The 19384-nt window shown below is 36.2% G+C and overlaps 1 long non-coding RNA gene across 1 annotated transcript; it reads right to left on the bottom strand.

Annotated features, from left to right (window-relative positions):
• Positions 1-9888: 9888 nt before the first annotated feature.
• On the bottom strand, positions 9889-11776 carry LOC110684018. Its single transcript, XR_002503722.1, has 2 exons — positions 11278-11776; positions 9889-10904 (listed from the first exon to the last, which is right to left on the bottom strand). It is a non-coding gene; the product is annotated as an uncharacterized LOC110684018 (long non-coding RNA).
• Between the last annotated feature and the right edge of the window lie 7608 nt (positions 11777-19384).

The following is a 19384-nucleotide window of genomic DNA, read 5'->3' as shown; positions in this document are numbered from 1 at the left end:
GGCTCAAGTGTGGGATGCTTGAAATATTCCATACAATTACAAATTAGCAGGTTTTGTGTGTGGCTGGCCACATCGTAAGGCAGCTAATACACAAGTAACCCCTAATCAGGTATACCATGACTGAACTAGTAACCCCCAATCTAGTATACACAGACCAAACTAGTAACCCATGATCTAGTAACCCCTGACCAAACTAGTAACCCTTGATCTAGTAACCCCTGACCAAACTGGTAACCCATGACCAAAATAGTAACCCTAAACCGAACTAGTAATGATAGGAATGATGTCCTTTGAACAGGTGTATTATTCCAATAGAAGGTTCGAAATTATTATTAATTTAATTACTCAGTGAGGTTAAGTGATTGGAATGCGTAGGTCGAGGCTGATTCCAATCAGTAATATTAATGTATAATTAATATTACAGCTTAATCTTGACTGAACCCTACGGGTAACACTAATGCAACTAAGGAACCGACACGACGAATTAATTCGGAAGGAATTAATGAGTCACTCAAGTATTTAATATTTAGATGTCGGAAATTCGAGCTTGGAGCGCCAAATCCGAGCGTCAAAAGTCTAGTCAAAATAATAAAGGGCGAGACAGTAAAATTACTAATAAATTAATAATTTACCAATATACACCTAGGATCAGAATGCCCCGAGCAAACCGATTCCTGAGGCATTTGGTAAAAGACGAGGTGGCTAGCAAATGCACCAAGGCGAGCGTAGGCTGGCTGGTGCAGCTCGCACACCACTGCTAGCATGTTGCTAGCCACGTCAGTCGGCAAAGGGCAGAAGCCGCACAAAGGCTGTAGCTGCAAGCCGCGCCTTGCCCGCAGTTGCTCATGTATGGTTATTTGTGGTCGGCCATAGAGAGCTCCTTGGGGATTAAGTTTGGTCCCCTCCCCTCCTTGTGGTCCTCACCGAACTCTTCTCCTAAATATGGCACTTGTTGATTTATTAGCTGCTTGATAATTAATTTTTTCTTTGATTTTAAAATAAAAGGAATAAACAATACTCCCACATTGATGGAAGAGAAAATCTCACTCATGTTTTCCCTGTAAATACCTAAGTTGGGGTATTGTGAAAATAACTTGAGTAAGTGACTAACGGTAAAACCTATGTCTTTGGAATCTTGATTTCTCGCCAAAACAATATTTATAAAACTAAACCAACCAAAGGTATAGGGTAAGTCTAGGTCTAATCCCAAGGGAAGGCGGGAGTACTAAGGTTGATGCTAAGCTATTCTGAAGACTAAAGGAGTGGGTTGGTCTACTCTAACGGAATCGAATTAATAAAAAAAAATTAAATAGAAATCAATATCAGAACACTAAGGAACTTAGGATCCACATGCATTGACAACAATCTTGCTAATTCGAGAGAATTCAATCAACAAAGCGATGCTAGGGAAAATGGAACAAGCAATAAAGATCACTCAGTAGGCTATTTCCTAGGGTCAAGCTAGATTTCTCTAAAAATGACTTTAAAGGAAAATAATAAATCGAGATCAAACGATAATAATAGCATCCAATTCAATTGTTCATGTCATTGAAGGCCGTTATGGTCATAAAGGTAAGCTACTCCTTTTCAAACAAAGCACATGCACAAATTTCGTTAACCTATTTAATCATATCAACAATTCAGTCAAAACCCCCAAATTAGCATTACATTATCACCAACACATGCTTCACCACATTCCCTAGCAAATCAATTACTCACTAATTAATCATGGTGAAATTGAAATGCATAAGAAAAGAATTCATAAATCTCATCATCAACATTGTAATTCGAACATCAACAATCAAATTCACGCTAATAAAGAATAGAAATTCAACAATATAAAAGTATCAAACATCAAATTGTATTGAAAAGTAAAGGATTCTTACAAAACCTTTATCAATATCAAAGAGGAATGAAAATCTCAAATTCACAATCATCAAACACCAAGTTTCTCTCTCTAAAATCTAAGAACAATATCACAAAATCAAGAGTTTCTCTCTCTAAAAAGCAAATCAAAACCTAAAGAGCACTTTTTGTGGGTTAGACACCACTCTTTCATGCCCACACGGTATGAGGGCGCAACCTTGAGAACATGCTCTTGAACTCCATTGCTCTTGGGCTTCAAATAGAGAAATGGGACATCTCTTAAGCTTGAAAACTCCGAGAAGGATACACTTGAGGCTCTCGAACGTTGTCATCTTCCTATAACCAAAGAAAATAAAACAAGTAAAGAAAAAAAAATGAAAAATACACTAGAAAGCAAGAAAATATGAAAACATCTAAGGAAAATGCAAAGTAGAGAAAATATAAGAAATACTATAGAAAAGGAAGTAAACGAGATACAAAAATCATGTAAAAAAATCCTATAAGAAGCTAAATGAGTTGCCTGAATTACACTCATCAAACTCCTCCAAGATAAGCTTTTGCTCGTCCTCGAGCAAAACAAAGCAAGAAGAGATAGTATGAAACAATTTATTTAAACAAAGAATAAGAAAAAAAGATATGAGAATATACACTAATACTCTCTTTTGTAGGAATCACGATCCATTTTAGAAATTAAAGACAAGCCATTTAAACCCCTAGATCGCCCTAGAGGACGAGTGATGCTCTTCGTAAGGGTTTCCTAAGAGATTGACCCATAACTCTTGGATGTAAAATGAGGCAAAATCATTAAAAGAAAGAAAGTAAAATCAAAGATTCAAAAATGTAGCTAATGAAACGGACTTTTACAAATTTTTTTATGCAAGTGAATGAGCAATTTTCTACACAATAATGGTATTCACGTTCCAAGATATCTAGGGTTTATTGAAACATATGATATTCTAAGCATAGAGAACTAATGAAACGCAATTCACTTTAATCTTAAAACATTTTAGCACATTCTCTCAATGATTCCTCGAAGGAATCAGAAAAAGGAAGATATACCAGGCTACTCGACATCTTGACTAAGGAATACCACTCTAAAGACTTGACCTACATCTCCCTCCACCGACTTGTGTCTCAATGACAAAGGTCAAAAGGTTTTGAGAAGGATTGTAATGTAAGGGCGAGAAGGGTGAGGGTAGGCTTAAAATTTGAAATTTGGTGGTATACCTAAATCGTTAAGCAAAGGCTGATCAATCCTCAACACCAAGACCAAGTAATCACCAAACAAAAACACCAACACCTCCAAGCTTATTCAAAGCCAAACTCACAATCACATATACAAAAAGCGTAAGAATGGTGCCCCCGCCCCCCAAGCTAAAATGAAGCATTAATCTCAATGCTTAGGAAGAAGTCTACTCACATAAAAATATTTTTTGAAATTTGTTCATTTTTCAAATTTTTACACTTTTGCCAAAGTTTTTTGAATTAGCTTTGCTTTAACTTATTTTTTCAAATTTTTTCAATTTATTGTCCTTGCCTCTTTTAACTATGGACGACCTTTTTTTTATAAACTTGCATTTGCTTTTTATTTACAAAATATTACAACAAATATACAACTCATCTACCATATACACTACTACAAAAATGGGAATACAGAACGCCTAAAACAAGGGATATAGAACTCCTCAGAGGCGTTCTTCTGAGGGGGTGCCCTATAAAGTCTATAGAACGCCTCTTTGAGGTGTTCTATATCTAACACAATAGAGATCGCTCATCTTAGATAGGCGCTTCATATTCTAGGTATAAATTAAATAAAAAACAAGGAAAAGAGAGCTGTCATCCTGAGATAGGCATTCTATAACAATATAAAAAGAGAATGCCTACCATAGATAGGCGCTCTCTTTTCTTTATTTTTTTAAAAAAAAATTATTATTATTACTATTATTATTATTATTATTAAATAATAATAATAATAATAATAATAATAACTCATACGTGTAAAATGAAATAAACATGATTTATTATGATACTCAACTTTTTATTTATCAAATACATTAAAAATACAATAGTTCAATTACAATAAACTTAATTCCTCCATAATTACATTACAAAGATACAAACAACAAATAATTGCTCTCTAAGACTCATAAGCAAAAGAGAGCCAATAACTTAAAGGGTTTTAAACCACCACCACGCTTTCAGTCCTTAGGCAACCACCTTAACCATCAAAATTCACAGCCGCACCAAACAACCATAAAACACCCCATAAAAAACAGAGCAGCCGCATCAAACACCCACAAAACGGCAACTTGCTGTAAAAAAAATTAATGACATTGTCACCTGCTAAATAAAATGTTAAAAAAATTCAAGAAATTAAAAATTTATACACTTCAAGAAAATAGGGAAACAATACATAGTAAAATCAACAAAATAAATGGAACTGACCATATTGTATTGAAAAAAATTAAGAAAATGTTAAAATAAGGCTAAATCTTAAGATAAAAATCTGAAATTTGAGATCTAAAATAAATAATAGAAAATGAAAGCTCACTCCCCAAATTGCACACCACCCACTGCCAACACCACGACCCACTGTACCCCGCTGTGACCCACCCCCACGACCCCCACCACAAACTACCCCCCACGACTCACACCACCACCTGCAAAACCCACTACAAACAAAAACTCGCACACCGCCCCAAAATTAACAAAAATAAACAGAATCGATTATATCAAATATAATAAAAAGTAAAATCAGATCTAAATAATAACTACACAACAAATAAATTATAATCAGAGAGGAAGAGGGGTGTGAGATGCTAAAATTCATAGATCTTAATCTACTATTATGTTCTTTGCTGCAAAGTGAATCAAATTGAGAACTTGACTTCAATATCATTGGAAAAATGACAAAGCATATAAATCTATTTGCTGGGGTAGGGAATTTGAGGAGAGAGGAAGAGGAGAAAGAAAGGGGAGGATGATCTTTGATCTAGAAAGAGAAGGAGTGAGAAAGAAAAGAAGATACAAGGAGGCGGCTACAATTTGAAACGAAGTAGTTTAGGGTTAGGTGGGTCGTGGTTGTCATACATGATACTTCCAATTAATTTTTTGTAAAAATTAATATACTGATAGAACGGTTAATCAAAGGAGGCGCTCTATATTTGTTAGTGTAAATTTGAATTTATCATATAGAACAGTTAAGTTAGATAGGCGCTCTATAGGTTTTAACATACAAAGCGCCTATCTTACATAGGCGATCTGTATAATTCTAGAGATCGCCTATGCAACTTGACCGTTGTGTATTATTTGTTACTTATATCCCTATTTTGTGGTAGTGATACTCCAACAAAATGATCAATTGCTTCACAAAAACCAATAATGGAAACAAGAATGAAACAAAAGGCTCAAAATCTAAAGATATGGCTTGAAAATAAGGTTTATGGCTCAAATGGTTAGCAAGTACGCAAATGAAAATCCATAATAATGAAATAGAAAACTATCGTAGAAAAGGAAAAATTACCACCCCGAAAAGATGTCTTTGTCCTTCCTAAATGGCTCGATCGCAATCTTGGGAGATGAAAGTAAACATCTAGATAAAAGCATACAATATTCAAGGATCCATGTGCCGCTAAATCAAGAAATACTTAAGGCTTGAAAATAATTTATACCTCACATGGTTGTAGCAAATGCTCACTATTAGTTTTAAATTCACCAAAAGGGAGCAATTGCAAATTTTCAAAAACAAATAGAATCCGACTTCAAGATCCCAAAATTTCTAAACACTCTACCTTACAATACTATATCCTATAATCAACCAAAGATACTCTCAAACCGTGCACACCGACACCACATAGGAAACCATCCATTGAAAAGCAAAAGTTCGGATGATATTATGTCCATAACAAAAGCATACCATGAAAAGAAAACAAAAAAAAAGCCTCTAAATCATATTTTTGGATTTTTTTTAATGAAAAGAAATGAGAATGAAATGTAGAAAAGGAAAAGAAAGGAAAAGAGAAACAAAAGTGCAAAGATGCATGCATGCATATCATATAAATCCCAATAGACAAACAAGTGGTCATTTGACAATATCGCCAATGACCTCAAGCACCCTTGGTGTTACAAAGCAAACATCCTCGAACCATTCAACTCTTCCTAAACTAATCATATTCTATTGCAACAAATTAAATAAAATAAAGCAAAGAGTGAAATATGAAAGATCTCACCAGGAAATCAAGCTAAGTAAAGGAAAGCGTGGTAAAGAAGATACCAACTCGATGAAACTCCACTAGCATAGCATGAATTTGCAAAATCGGATAAGAAAATAAAAGAGAAAATGAACTATATACAAAGAAAACTGTTAGTAACTTCAAATCAAAAGAAAAAGAAAACAAAATCAAAAGGGAAAATCAAAGAAACAAAATATAACTAAAGAATGAAATCAATCTAAAGAAATGAACTACGCTTCCTAGAAATAAGAAAAAACATCTATGCAAGAAAACAAAATCATTTGGATTAGAGGGATTTGGATTCAAGGGTTTTGGATTTTTGGGATTTGGATAAACGGGAGCAAAAATCACCATCTCAACATGGAAATATTATCATCGTCAAAATCAAACAACAAAAGATATCCAACAAGAATAACATGTTATCATCATGGAAACAACGACAACTCTCAACATCATCATATATGACCAAGGAAAACAATAAAAACCATCAAGGAATAAAAATCAAGTAAATAAAACAACAAAAAAGAGAAATGGCAACTGAGACTATCCAATAGACTAGTGTCCCCCAAAGCTACACAAAAATACATCTCAACATCCTATCAATATAAACCAAAGAATACAAGATAAAGGAATGGAGATAAAAGCACATAGAAAGGGGAACTAGCTACCACTAGGCTTGGCATCATCATTGCCATCATCCCTATCATATGAAAAGCCAGATGGGGGACCATAAGGATCCCATCCCTCGGTGTAGTCGGGTGGCCATCCTTAGTGGACCCGAAAGTTATCTTGTTGCCAAGGGGCCAAGGGAGTAAATTGCTTGAGCAATTCTAGAGATAGACGATGGGTGGGATTGACATAAGGGTAGTTAAGACCACCCCTATAGTCACTCCCACTGAACACACGGTAATCATAGTTGTTGTGCTCATGCGAGAATGTTCTAGTCTCGGTATTGAATCCTTGGGGTCTCGGACAATGCGGGTAAGTAGGCTTCCCATCACTTCCTCTAGACGGTACAGGACCGTGTTTAGGAGGGAAATACGGGTAGTTAACCAGGGGAGTGATCTCTCCCCGGTTAACGCTCGCATCATAAAGTTGTTGTTGTTAGAGAAACATACCTTGTTGCATCTTGAATATACCTCTCATAAGGGAGTAGATTGTCTCGAAGTCTTGGTCACACATCCTGACCATGCAGACTTGCATGCCCGCCAATTGGGCACTCACCGCCTCCATGTTGGGGTTGGCATATTGATGTTGTCGAGGTTGTTGTTGAGGTGCTCCTTGTGCACCATATTGTTGTTGTTATTGTTGACTTTGTTGGATTTGTCGCTCTTCATTAAGAACATTTTCCATGTCTTCATCCTCCCCGGGAATGCGGCTACTCAAGGGCACAAACCAGACATTAGGGGCTAGTTGGTGAAGAGAGGTAAGAGAGGGGATCGAAAGATAACACCAATGAGATCCCCTACAAAGCCAATCGAACACCTCATCGGCATCATGTCTAGCCAGGAATTGTACTTGCTTTAGTTTTTCGTATCGAGATAGATGGTGTCAAGATCCCCTACCAGTGTGCAAGAAAGAAGATACCTCTTACACCCAAGCTTTGTAGCTAACCTTGGGATCATACTACCGCAAGGTATATCACCCGACTAGTTACCCCCATATCCATACAACTTTTCAAAAATATCCGCCCAAAGTTCAACCTAACTCGATACTCTTCCCTAGTTGCCATCAAAAAAGTCCGCAACTTAGGGAGCAACACCTTTCCTAAGTCTTTCTTTTGGAACACCAAGTACCCCAATAGTCTATGGAGCACTCTTAAACAAAAGTGAAATATTTCTCTTGCAAGAGAAAATCGAGCGTCGAACTTATCCAACCCCGAGATGGCTTGCCAAAAGGCATTTTGGGAGAAGCACTCTAAATACTCATGCTCGCGGTCGGAATAGAATCTATCCACATTTGGGTTGAAATCTAAGGCCACATTGAACTCGGCCAACAACATGACATTTACCTTATTAAAGAGCTGGAAAGTGACCTTATAGTCTTTGTCACCAACCGGAGTAGTACCCAAGGAAGCCAGGAACTCCTAAGTAGGCTCGAGGTAAGTCCGGTAACTCCTAGCGATAAAAGTACCTAAACCAAGATTTTCAATGGTAGTCCATAAGTCCTCATCAATTCCTAATTTGATCATGCTATATTGGTGATAGTGCCGTGAGGGCTTATAGGTTCTCTTATGGAAATTTTTCTAATTAGGTTTGTTTTCTTGATTGACAGAATGGAGTTTAGGATGAGGAAGGGGCTCTAGGTTTTGTGTTTGAGGGGAGGAAGTTTTTTAAGGTAATGGTTCATCAATGGTGATGTTGGTTTTTCTCTTTTTGGTTTTGGAGGTGAGAGCTTCCACAATTCTAGACATAATTTTTTCACCAAATTATCACAACCAAGATCACAAATTTAACTTCACAAAACACTTAAAACCACCAACACAATTCAATCACCACTTGACTCAACCAACCAATTCCAATCACAACCACTACACCCTAATATCACCCTCTAAAGTTCACAACAATTTTGCACAATTGGGCTACACAAACAATCAACAACACAATGTGAGACAAATTTAATCAACATCAATACAAATAATCAACCCAATTTCACATACAATCACCAAATTCATCAAAATTCATACTACTGCTATTCACAATCATAAACAATCAAAATCTTGCAACAATATAATATAATTATGTGAAATAGAGTCAAAGAAGATGATTATACCACACTTGAATCAAGATTGATAATGAAAAAGCCACCAATGTCAACCAATTCAAAAATCCCCAATTTGGTCTTCAATGGAGAAGAGAGATTGGAGATTGAGAAATAGAGGAAAGTAGTATGATTTTGATATAGAAGATGAATTTAGAGAAGAAAATTGTTGTTTTTGTTGATTGTTTTGATGATTTAAGATGGGTTTTTGTTGATTATGAGGGTAAGGGTTTCGTGGGTTTGTATTATGGAGTGGGAAGGAGGTGAGTTCTAGGGCGAGGATGAAAGGAAATGAGGAAATGAAAGAAGAAAGGAAAGAAGTATCCTTGGCAACCCATATGCGCGGCTGCGCCTGCAGCTCGCGCGCCCGCACCGCATAGCTGTGTGCCAGCGCTAGCTGCTTCTTGTTCCTAGCTTAATTGCTTCTCTTGGTGCGTTCATACATGGGCTCAACGATAGTTATCATTCCAGGATTATTGAACCCACTAAAACGACCAGTATCTAATTTCATTTCTAGTGGGTTCAACATTCCAAATTAATGAGAGCACCATAATGAACCTACTAAGCTTATACTTGCTTCAAATGTAACCACAACTTTTCCTAACTTACCTCCTAAATTACCTTACCCATTCATCTCAAAATTCAATAGTATCGAGCATATTCTCAATAAACACCACGAAACATATTCCCATTGTGCTCATGCACGCTCGAGTAGTCCAATTCTGATGAATTCAACTTATTAATCCTAATACAAACAAGTGAAAGAAATAAAAACAATTAAAAAGAAACATAAGAAAAATAGAATCAAAAGAAAAATTTAGAAAACAGGGTTGCCTATCGGGAAGAGCTTGCTTAAGCTCCTTAGCTTGACCCTTCCTCCAAATCATGGAGGGTCAAAGAACACCACCTTATTCAAAGTGGTAGAGGGAACAAACTCTTCCTCAATTCTTAACAACTTCACATCGTTGCTTGATGAATTCTCACTTAATAAATTTCCGGAACAAGCACGTTTTGCTTCAACTTCATTTTCTTTTTTATAAAAGCTCTCTTTTTCTTCTTTTCTTTCTTATTCCTTTTAGTGGATGACTTCTCACCATCAACACACTTGGAATCAACCTCGTCTTCTTGAGGGTAGAGCTAAAACCATGGAGGAATATCAATTACCTCCTCATCTTCAAGCTTCAAAGGCTCCTTGTTTTCTTCACTAACTTTCTTGCATTCAACACTTAAAGACACATCATCAAAAACCTCAAGAACATTGTTAGTAGAAGAAACATCTATGCAAATATCATCATTATATTAAGGGGAATTGACACACATAATTCCATTCACTAGAGATAACGACTCATGCATCGGCATAAGGGCAAAACTAGTCATATTGCTACCAACTCTCCAAATAATTAGACCTCCTTTCACAACTATCAAAGCTCCCAAATTAGCTAAGAAAGGGCTCCCTAGAATTATAGGTATGTTATCATCTTCCGCTATTTCCAGCACAATAAATTCAACCGAAATGGTAAACTTCTTATCACTAGTAGAAAAAGGCAATTTTCCACCAGTTGAAAACCCCCCTTTGCCACCGGTGTTGAACCGTTGGGAATTTGGGGGGTGGTAATCCTCCCTTTAAAAGCCACTATTTCAAAACCGTTGGGGAAAACAAGTATTGCCATCGATTAACCGGTGGGAATAAATTACATTGCTATCGGTTAACAGGTGGTAATAATATTCCCCGACTTTTTTTATTTTTTTTTGAAATTACAGCAAATTGGCACCGGTTAACCAGTGCCATTTCATGTTACTTTTTTTTAAAAAAAAATTATTATTTTTGTTGCAATTTTTCACTAGAAGTAGAAATATAATCTAACAATTTATTTCAATGCAACATCACTGTCATAATCAACCGAAATTTAATCAGATTTATAATTATCATTAAACTACAATTGTACAATACCCCAAAAAATTACAACATAAAAAAAAATTACAACATATAAATCAATTTTCCAAAATGAACATCTTGATTCTTCTATATGGATTCATAAACAATACCTGCATTGATTAAAACACAAAATTAAAATTCATAAAAATCACATTATATGCTGCGAAAAATAAAACGAAGAACACTCATGCATGTACCCAGAAATTTCAAGAACTCGGAAAATACATTAACTCAAAATAATTTTAAAAAACAAACCCATAAATCACCTAAAAACCCAAGAAAATCGATTAAAATCAATTAAACACAACAATTTCAAAATACAATTAAACCTAGACAATTCCAAAATCGATTACAACCAGCAATTACAAATCAATTAAACCCAAAAACCCAGAAAATTTTAAAATCAAGGCATGTTTCGAATTCAACCTAGGAAATCAATTAAACACAGAAATTACAAAATTAATTAAGCCCAAAAACCCTAACCTCGAATAATAAAACCCAGAAAACCAATTATTGTCGGTGATGTCATCGTACTATTGGTGTTGGTGGTGTTGTTGCGGTAGTGGTTAGTGGTGGTGGTGGCGGCGGCGGTGGTCTTAGTGGTGGTTTTGTTGCGACTAGATTGAAGGAGATGAAGGATGAATAATGGCGATGAGAATGAAGGAGATGACGGATATAGAGAGAGAGTAGGTGATGAGAATGAAGGCGACAACGACGAAAATGAAGGATAGAGAAGGAGATCGAAAAGAATGAAGGATGGAGAAGGAGATCAAAGAGAATGAAGGAGGAGAGGAGGAGGAGAGAGAAGGATGAGAGGCGGAGAGGGAAGAGAACAGAGAAGGGGTAGAGGAGAGAGGAGATCAGTTTTAAGGTGAAAGGAATAAGGGGTACGGTTTATAAAAGGGTTTTTTTAAAAAAAAATTATTGGCACCGGTTCAAACCGGTATGGTTATTATTTTTCCTACTAGTTTGTTTTGAATCGATGGCAATACTCTTCCATTAAAATCCCCCCATTTATCCCCTTTTTTCCCCACTGGTTTTTAAAAACCAGTGGCCTTAGGGCAGTGCCAATCTTCTTTTTTCACCTAGTGTATCTTGAGAAGAACATCCTAAACTCTTCCCTTTGGAAACTTAATATATCGATCGCCCAATTGCAAAGTCATATTAGTTAGATGAAGCTCACCTAGCTTAAGTTTCCTAAATGAATAATAAGGCATGATAATCACACTCGAACCAAGATCACAAAGAGCATTTTGGACGGAGAAATTACACGGATCTTTCATTTTCTTGGGTAAGTCATTATGAATCAAAGCACCATAACATTCCCCAAGATTTACCGAATCTATCTCATTACACTCACTCTTTCCATTCATAATTTCCTTAAGGAACTTAGAATATCTAGGCATTTGGGTCATGGAATTGGTAAGAGCTGAGGGATTGAAAGATGAAATACCTTAAGCATATCAAGAAATCTCCCAAATTGTTCATCAATTTTGTTTCTCAAAAACTTTTGGGGGTACGGAAGTTTGGGCTTGATCACCTCCTCTTGTACTTTTTCATCACTCTTCTTTTCCTCTTAGGCTTTCTTACTCACCTTGTTTGACACATTACTTTCTATTTCTTCGCTTGAATCACTCATCTTCTCATCTTTCTCACACTCTCTAGAAACTCTCTCTTCAAGCACTTTCCCTCTCCTTGTGGTGATGGAATACACAGGTTTCTTAGGTTCAACTCTTTGTGAGGGTAAAGAAGAAGGGATAGCATTCACACTCTCATTCAAGGTGTAAGCTAATTAAGCAATTTGAGTTTCAAGCATTTTATTTTGTGTCATCATCTTATAAAACTTCTTATCACTTACCGTCATGTAAGTATTCAAAATTTTAGTTTAGTTCTCAACGATCTCTTCTAGATAGACTTAGAATTTGAAGGTTGAGTATAGAAATTATCACCATTTCCTTAGGTGTTTGGAGTACATACAGTTGGAGGTCCCCTTTGGTTGTTATTATGAAAATTCCCCCGGTTTTGGTTACTCTAATTACCCCGGTTTTTGTATTGGCCATGATTTTGATTATTATAACCTTGATTATTATAGTTACCCTAGAAATTTTGGTTTCCTTGGTTTCTATAACCACCATTATTATAGTTGTCAAAATTCCCTTCTTGGTGAGAATACCTATTCCCAAAGTTCCTTGGACTATCAAATCTTTATCCATTGTTGTTATTAGAAACAAAATTCACTTGCTCACACTTATTATTCTCACCATCATCACAATTCTCAAAGCATGTGGACAACTAGAAGAATCACGGTCATATGACCCACAAACATCACAAAACACACATCCATTTTACATATTATTTGAAGTTGAAAGAGGAGTAGAGTTTGAAGATGTACCTCTCCCCTTATTGCGGGAGGGAAGAATAGGTGCTTGTGAAGAAGCACTCTCAAACTTTGCCTTAATTGAGGTCCTATCCTTTCCTAAGTTTGAGCTTTGTGAGGACAAATTGTTAATGTCATTATTATGGTTGATTGAATAAACCGTTAAACCACTCTTGCTAATGGATTCTCTCTCACCTTCTTGCTAATCCATATGGTATCTCGCCACATCTTCAATTAGATCCACCACTTCATCTTCCATTTTATTCATGATAGGGCCTCCGGCACCGGCATCCAAGAAAGACTTGCCTTGAGGACTCAAACCTCCATCGAAAATTTGAATGATTTGATAGGTAGGAATCCCATGATGTGAGCACTCTCTTTGATACTCCTTGTACCTTTCCCATGCTTCATAGAGACTTTCACTCGGCTTTTTCTTCAAACTTTGAATGAGGGCTCTTGCTTAGGTCGTCTTCTTTTCTGGATAAAAACAGGATAGGAATTCCTTTGTAACCTCATCCAACGTTCTCAAAGAATTAGGCTTCACCTCCTTGTCTAACCACTGTAAATCACGCCCAATAAGAGAGAAAGGGAAAGCTTAATACAAATGAATTCTTGAGAAACCCCGTTCACCCTGAGTGTGTTGCAATATTTCTCAAATTCCTTGAGGTGATTGAGAGGGATCTCATGCTTTGCATCCTTATATTGATGCCTCTCCATCAAAGTGATCATTGTCGGACTTATCTCGAAGTCATTTAGCGATGTCGTTGGTGGAACAATCCCACTTTTAAATCTATAAGCTCCGGGAGTTCCCAACTCCTTCAAAGCTACCCTTGGATTAGTTCCCATGCTTCCTTGTTCTTACTATTCTTCTCTTTCTTGATGGATTTCCTCTCTTAGGGAACTTGGATTTGAAGATCGATTAGCAACCCTTAAATTTTTTATGGTTCTCTCAATTTTCGGATCAAATGGCACTAAAATTCGATCTTGTGCCCTATGCATACAAAAACTCAAAGAAAATATCATTAGCACGGCCACAAATGTATCCAAAAAGAAGAAAATCTTTCTGTATTTTCAATTGATTAGAATAGACTCAAACAACAATAGCAATTACCATGCCTTCCCTTGCAACGGCGCCATTTTTGACTACCGGTAAAACCTAGGTCGTTTGAAGCTAGATTTCCCGGCCAAAACAATATTTATAAAGCTAAACCAACACATGGTATAGGGTACGTCTAGGTCAAATCCCAAGGGAAGTTGGGAGTACTAAAGTTGATACTAAGCTATTCCGAATACTAAGGTAGTGGGTTGGTCTACACTAATGGAATCGAGTCAATAAAACAAAATCAAATAAAAATCAATATCAGAGCACTATGGAACTTAGGTTCCACATGTATTGACAACAATCTTGCTAATTTGAAAGAATTCAATCAACAAAGCGATGCGAGGAAAATAGAACAAGCAATCAAGATCACTCAACAGGCTATTTCTTAGGGTCAAGCTAGATTTCTCTACAAATGACTTCAAAGGAAATTCACAAATCGAGATCAAACAATAATAATAGCATCCAAATCAATTGTTCGTGACATTGAAGGCTATTATACAATCTAGCATGATCATAAAGGTTAGCTACTCCTTTTCAAACTAAGAACATGCACAAATTTAATTAACCAATTTTATCACATCAACAATTCAATCAAAAGCCCCAAATTAGCATTACATTATCAGCAACACATGCTTCACCACATTACCTAGCAAATCAACTACTCACTAATCATGGTGACATTGAAATACATAACAAAAGAACTCATAAATCTCATCATCAACATTGTAATTTAAACTTCAACAATCAAATTAAAGTTGAACAAAATAAAAATCAAACATCAAATTTTATTGAAAATTAAAGGATTCTTATAAAACCTTAATCAATTTTAAAGAGGAATGGAGATCTCAATATCGCAATCATCAAACACCAAGTTTCTCTCTCTAAAATCTAGGAACAATATCACAAAATTAAAAGTTTCTCTCTCTAAAAATCATAACTAAATCTAATACAAGGATTAATTTTGTCTTTCTAAAAATGAAGGAAAACTATATATAGTAAAACTAACTAAAGCAAAGTTAGTTAGACGTCCAAAAAGGACCTCAAAGAGCGCAATCCCTCACTCATGTGCGCGGCCGCTACAAATAGGGTACGAAACAAGAAGAAGAGAGTGGCGTGGCAGCTCTAGGGACGCGCGCAACTGCGTAGCTTTGTGGCGCGGTCGCTCCTCTCTCGCGCGCCCCCACTCCATGGGAGCAGGGGAGCTCTCCTAGTGTAGCCGAGCTTGTCCTCGTGAGCTCTGGATGAGCCATGATGCTATACGCAGTAAGTTAGAGTACTTTTGGTGGGTTCGACACCACTCTTTCATGCCCACACAGTATGAGGGCGCAACCTTTAATTCCTTTGCTCTTGGGCTTCAAATATAGAAACGGGACATCTTTTTGGCTTGAAAACTCCGAGAAGGATACACTTGAGGCTCTCGAACATCGCGAACTTCCTATAATTAAAGAAAATCAAACAAGTAAGGAAAAAATGCATAATACTATACACTAGAAAAGCAAGAAAATAAGAAAACATCTGAGGAAAATGTTAAGTAGAGAAAATATAAGTAAAACTAGAGAAAAGTAAAAGAGATACAAAAATCATGTAAAATCATCCTAAAAGAATGTAAATGAGTGCCATAAATGACACTCATCATTAAGGTTTTAAAAAAGGCATCTCTATTAAGAAAACTTTTATTTACATATAATTACTTGGGTTTAGCTTGGGCTTAGCTAACCTCTAAGCATTGGACCATTGTCGAGGTCTTCGTGTGAGCGAGACTTAGAGCTTTCAAAGAAAGAGCTCTTGTAGTGAGCAAAGCACGCGTCAAAGGTATTAACTTTTCTGAATTCTTATTGTTTAAGTTAATTATGGTTTGTGATTATATTAATTGTGAGTGTGGTCTTGGCTCGGGTTTTCTTCCGCGGTGAGTTGGACTCATCGAAACCCAACAGCGGTATCGAAGCCTTGCTTATTTATTTTCATAATCATATTTTTTCAAGGTGTTTTAATGGCTTAATTTTTCTGGTTTTATATTGGTAATTAGATAAGTAGCTCATTTTTATCATTTTTAAGCCCGTATTAGAGTTGTCTTCAGCCCATAACCCAAATTTTTTCCAAAAAGTAGTTAATTTTGGGTGGAAATTAAATGATGTTCTTGAATGTCTTATTTGAGGGATTTTTGTTTTGACAAAAATTTTAAGTCTTTCTAACCTTGAATCTTAATGGAATATTTATGGTGGTTATGTATTTTGTTCATTCCTTTATTTTTATGAAATTTTAAACCTCTTTAAGCACGATTATTTGGTAGTAATTGGTGCTTGAAAAATTGGTTCATATTTTCACATAATTGCAAATCCATTGCATTTAGTGTGAAAAATTTGATCTTTGAGACTTCTAAGTACTAAAGATTCAATCTTTAATTGTTTTAAGTGATTAAAACTTTTAGTTACTAAATTCCATGAATTTTTTTGGTTGAACTTTTGATTTAATAATGTATTAAGTTGACTGGAATCATTAAGTTTGAATCTTGTGATAGAATTTCATTTATCTTCATATTGGAAGATATAATTTTTAAAGGATTCACAAGTTAAAGTTGGAATCTTTATTTGATATTTGTGTTCATAATTCCAATTCCCCCTTTTTTTTTGTCAAAATCTCATGAATAATTTAAATTAGTTAAATTAATTTTATTAGCCTTGTTCATTTTGTTGCACCAAGTTAAACAAATTTTATTAAAGAATGGTTCTTGGAAATAATGTTGGTTATGTGCACCTTAATGAACTTTTTAATTTAAGTTGGACTTTTATTAATTTTTCATACTTGGCTCATTTTCTTAATTCTAAATTAATTTGGATTTAATTAATTTGTCACGCAAAATTGAGGTTAAAAACCCGGGGTGTTGCACAAAAATCTAGGGAAAAATGCCCCTTTGCAAGTCGGGCTGCATAGCAGCCTGCATGTGGCTGCGAAGGGCAGCCTCGATGTAGGTGCAGCCATGCGTGGCTGCTGCAACAGCCAGCAAGCACAGCTGCCAGCCGAAGCAGCAGCAGCACCATGTTTGCTTGCGTATGGTTGAGCCATGTGGTGCATGCGTTGCTTGGTTCGACTTGGGTGTGCGTGTTGGTGTGCTACGAGCTTGTGGCACAATGCGCACAGCAGAAAGCTTGTGTGGCCTTTGTGGCTTGTGTTGCAAGCATGCCCCATAAGGAGTCGACGCATATGCGGTATTCTAGGTTATGGGTGTGACGCTTGGCATGACTCACTGCTGTGCGCAAAACCCCTCACTTTTCACTTGTGCCTCGTTTTAAGTCTATGTTGATTTTGTCGTTTTAATTATTTTAATTAATTATTTTGTTTTAATTAATTATATATAAATTTTGAGGCTAGGCCTCGGTTTTGAGCGGTATTGGCAAAATTTAATTTTGGCAACATTTTGGGTTTACTGACTTAATTAAATAAGATGGATGCAGAATTTAGTGAAATATTCAATATTAATTGCGCTAAATTACATAATCAATTAAACAACATTGACTAGTTTTTATTAGGCATGTTAATTAAATTAACGACCTAAATTAGTTACTTGTTTTACGCATGTTTAATGCATTGATAGTTGTTTATCGTTGTAAAATGCATGGGCCATTCACAAGTAGGGAATGAATGAATGGAATGTATATTCTCTCACATGTTTTATAAAATGGCAACTATTGGGGGCCCAATTAGGTTAGAAAATATGGGCTGCGATCCGTGATGTATTTTTTAAAATCTAAATACGGTCTGCGAACCGTTGAGTATTTTTGTACCTTAACGTATATATTAGACCATCCTAATCGTAGATACTAGTATTTTCATAACTTTGGTCATGTGTTGAAGACAGAGGTTACGAAGCCGTAAAGTTGCAAAAGTAGTCCCTTGAAGCCTTGAAGACTCAAGGGGTCATGCTAGTTGCCAAATACATCTTTATTTATGTTTTCGATATATATATTTATGAATATTTATATATGAATAATATGTTAGATGCACGTTTAGGATTTCGAATGTTGTGATGATTAATTAAGTTCACTTAAATCAACAAAAATAGAAACCCTAGGTCCCTAAAATATTGAGTAAAATTGACATCCAAAACAACACTTATCAACCTATTGAGAGTAATGATGGGCTACGCCAAAGCGAGGCATCACTATTACTCCCTAAGATACATACCGGGTAGCAAGTTGGTTTTAGTTATACTGAACCTGTCGTGGCAAAGTGGATAAGTTGTTAAGAGAGCATTAGATGTGACGATTTATCCAACCAAGAGTAGCTTGGAGCCATTATCAAAGAGTTGCTTACCTTAGGAGATTGAGTGTGAAGACAAGCCAAAGCACCACTCTTTGTTTCTTTGGATCTTTGAATCGACTTACTCTCACCAAATGGGGAAAATTTTAATATGTGAATAAGACTTTTAAATAAGTATGATTAAAATGTGAATAAGAGATTGAGTATGATGAATGGTTTTTTATTTAAAATTCTTTGAATTGTAGAATCATGTCATCAACTATCGATAACAATCTAATGTGTCTGGAACTTCCTGAGAAGTTACCATTTAGCTTGAATTTGGTAAACTTCCAGGAATGAGAGGAAGAACTTCGTAAGACCCTCCGAAATTTCTACCTAGAGCATATTCTAGATACACCCATCCCGAGTTTTTACCCAAAAGGGGTTATGAGCGATGAGGCTCATGTGGAGTGGAGTTATATGCTCCTCAAGGCTCTAGAGGATGTGGTCAATCTGAGGGTCACAAAGAGTATCAGAGGCAACTATGATGGCCTTGTGGCGGAGGTGACTAGGTCACTCTCTAACATGAGAATATAGCCACCGCAAGATGGGTGTCATACCAAAGAGAGGCAAGAAGTATGGACTAGGGTCTTTAGTGCAAGAATTAGACCTGAGATGCCACTTCAAGCCCATGTACTCACGATGACATGGTTATTCAACCACTTGGAGCTGATTCGTAAACCGGTGGAGGATAAGCAAGCAGCTCATATGCTTCTAAGCTCACTCCACTCAACATATGTTGCATTGAAAATACGACTTACTGACAATCGAAACAAATAATCCTTGAAGGAAGCTGTCCAAGAGCTCGAGAAAAC

The sequence above is a fragment of the Chenopodium quinoa genome, unplaced genomic scaffold (assembly GCF_001683475.1).
Source record: "Chenopodium quinoa cultivar QQ74 unplaced genomic scaffold, ASM168347v1, whole genome shotgun sequence".
Lineage (NCBI taxonomy): Eukaryota > Viridiplantae > Streptophyta > Magnoliopsida > Caryophyllales > Amaranthaceae > Chenopodium > Chenopodium quinoa.
Note: the sequence above shows the minus strand (reverse complement) of the source record. Positions and strands in the feature narration are given on the sequence as shown.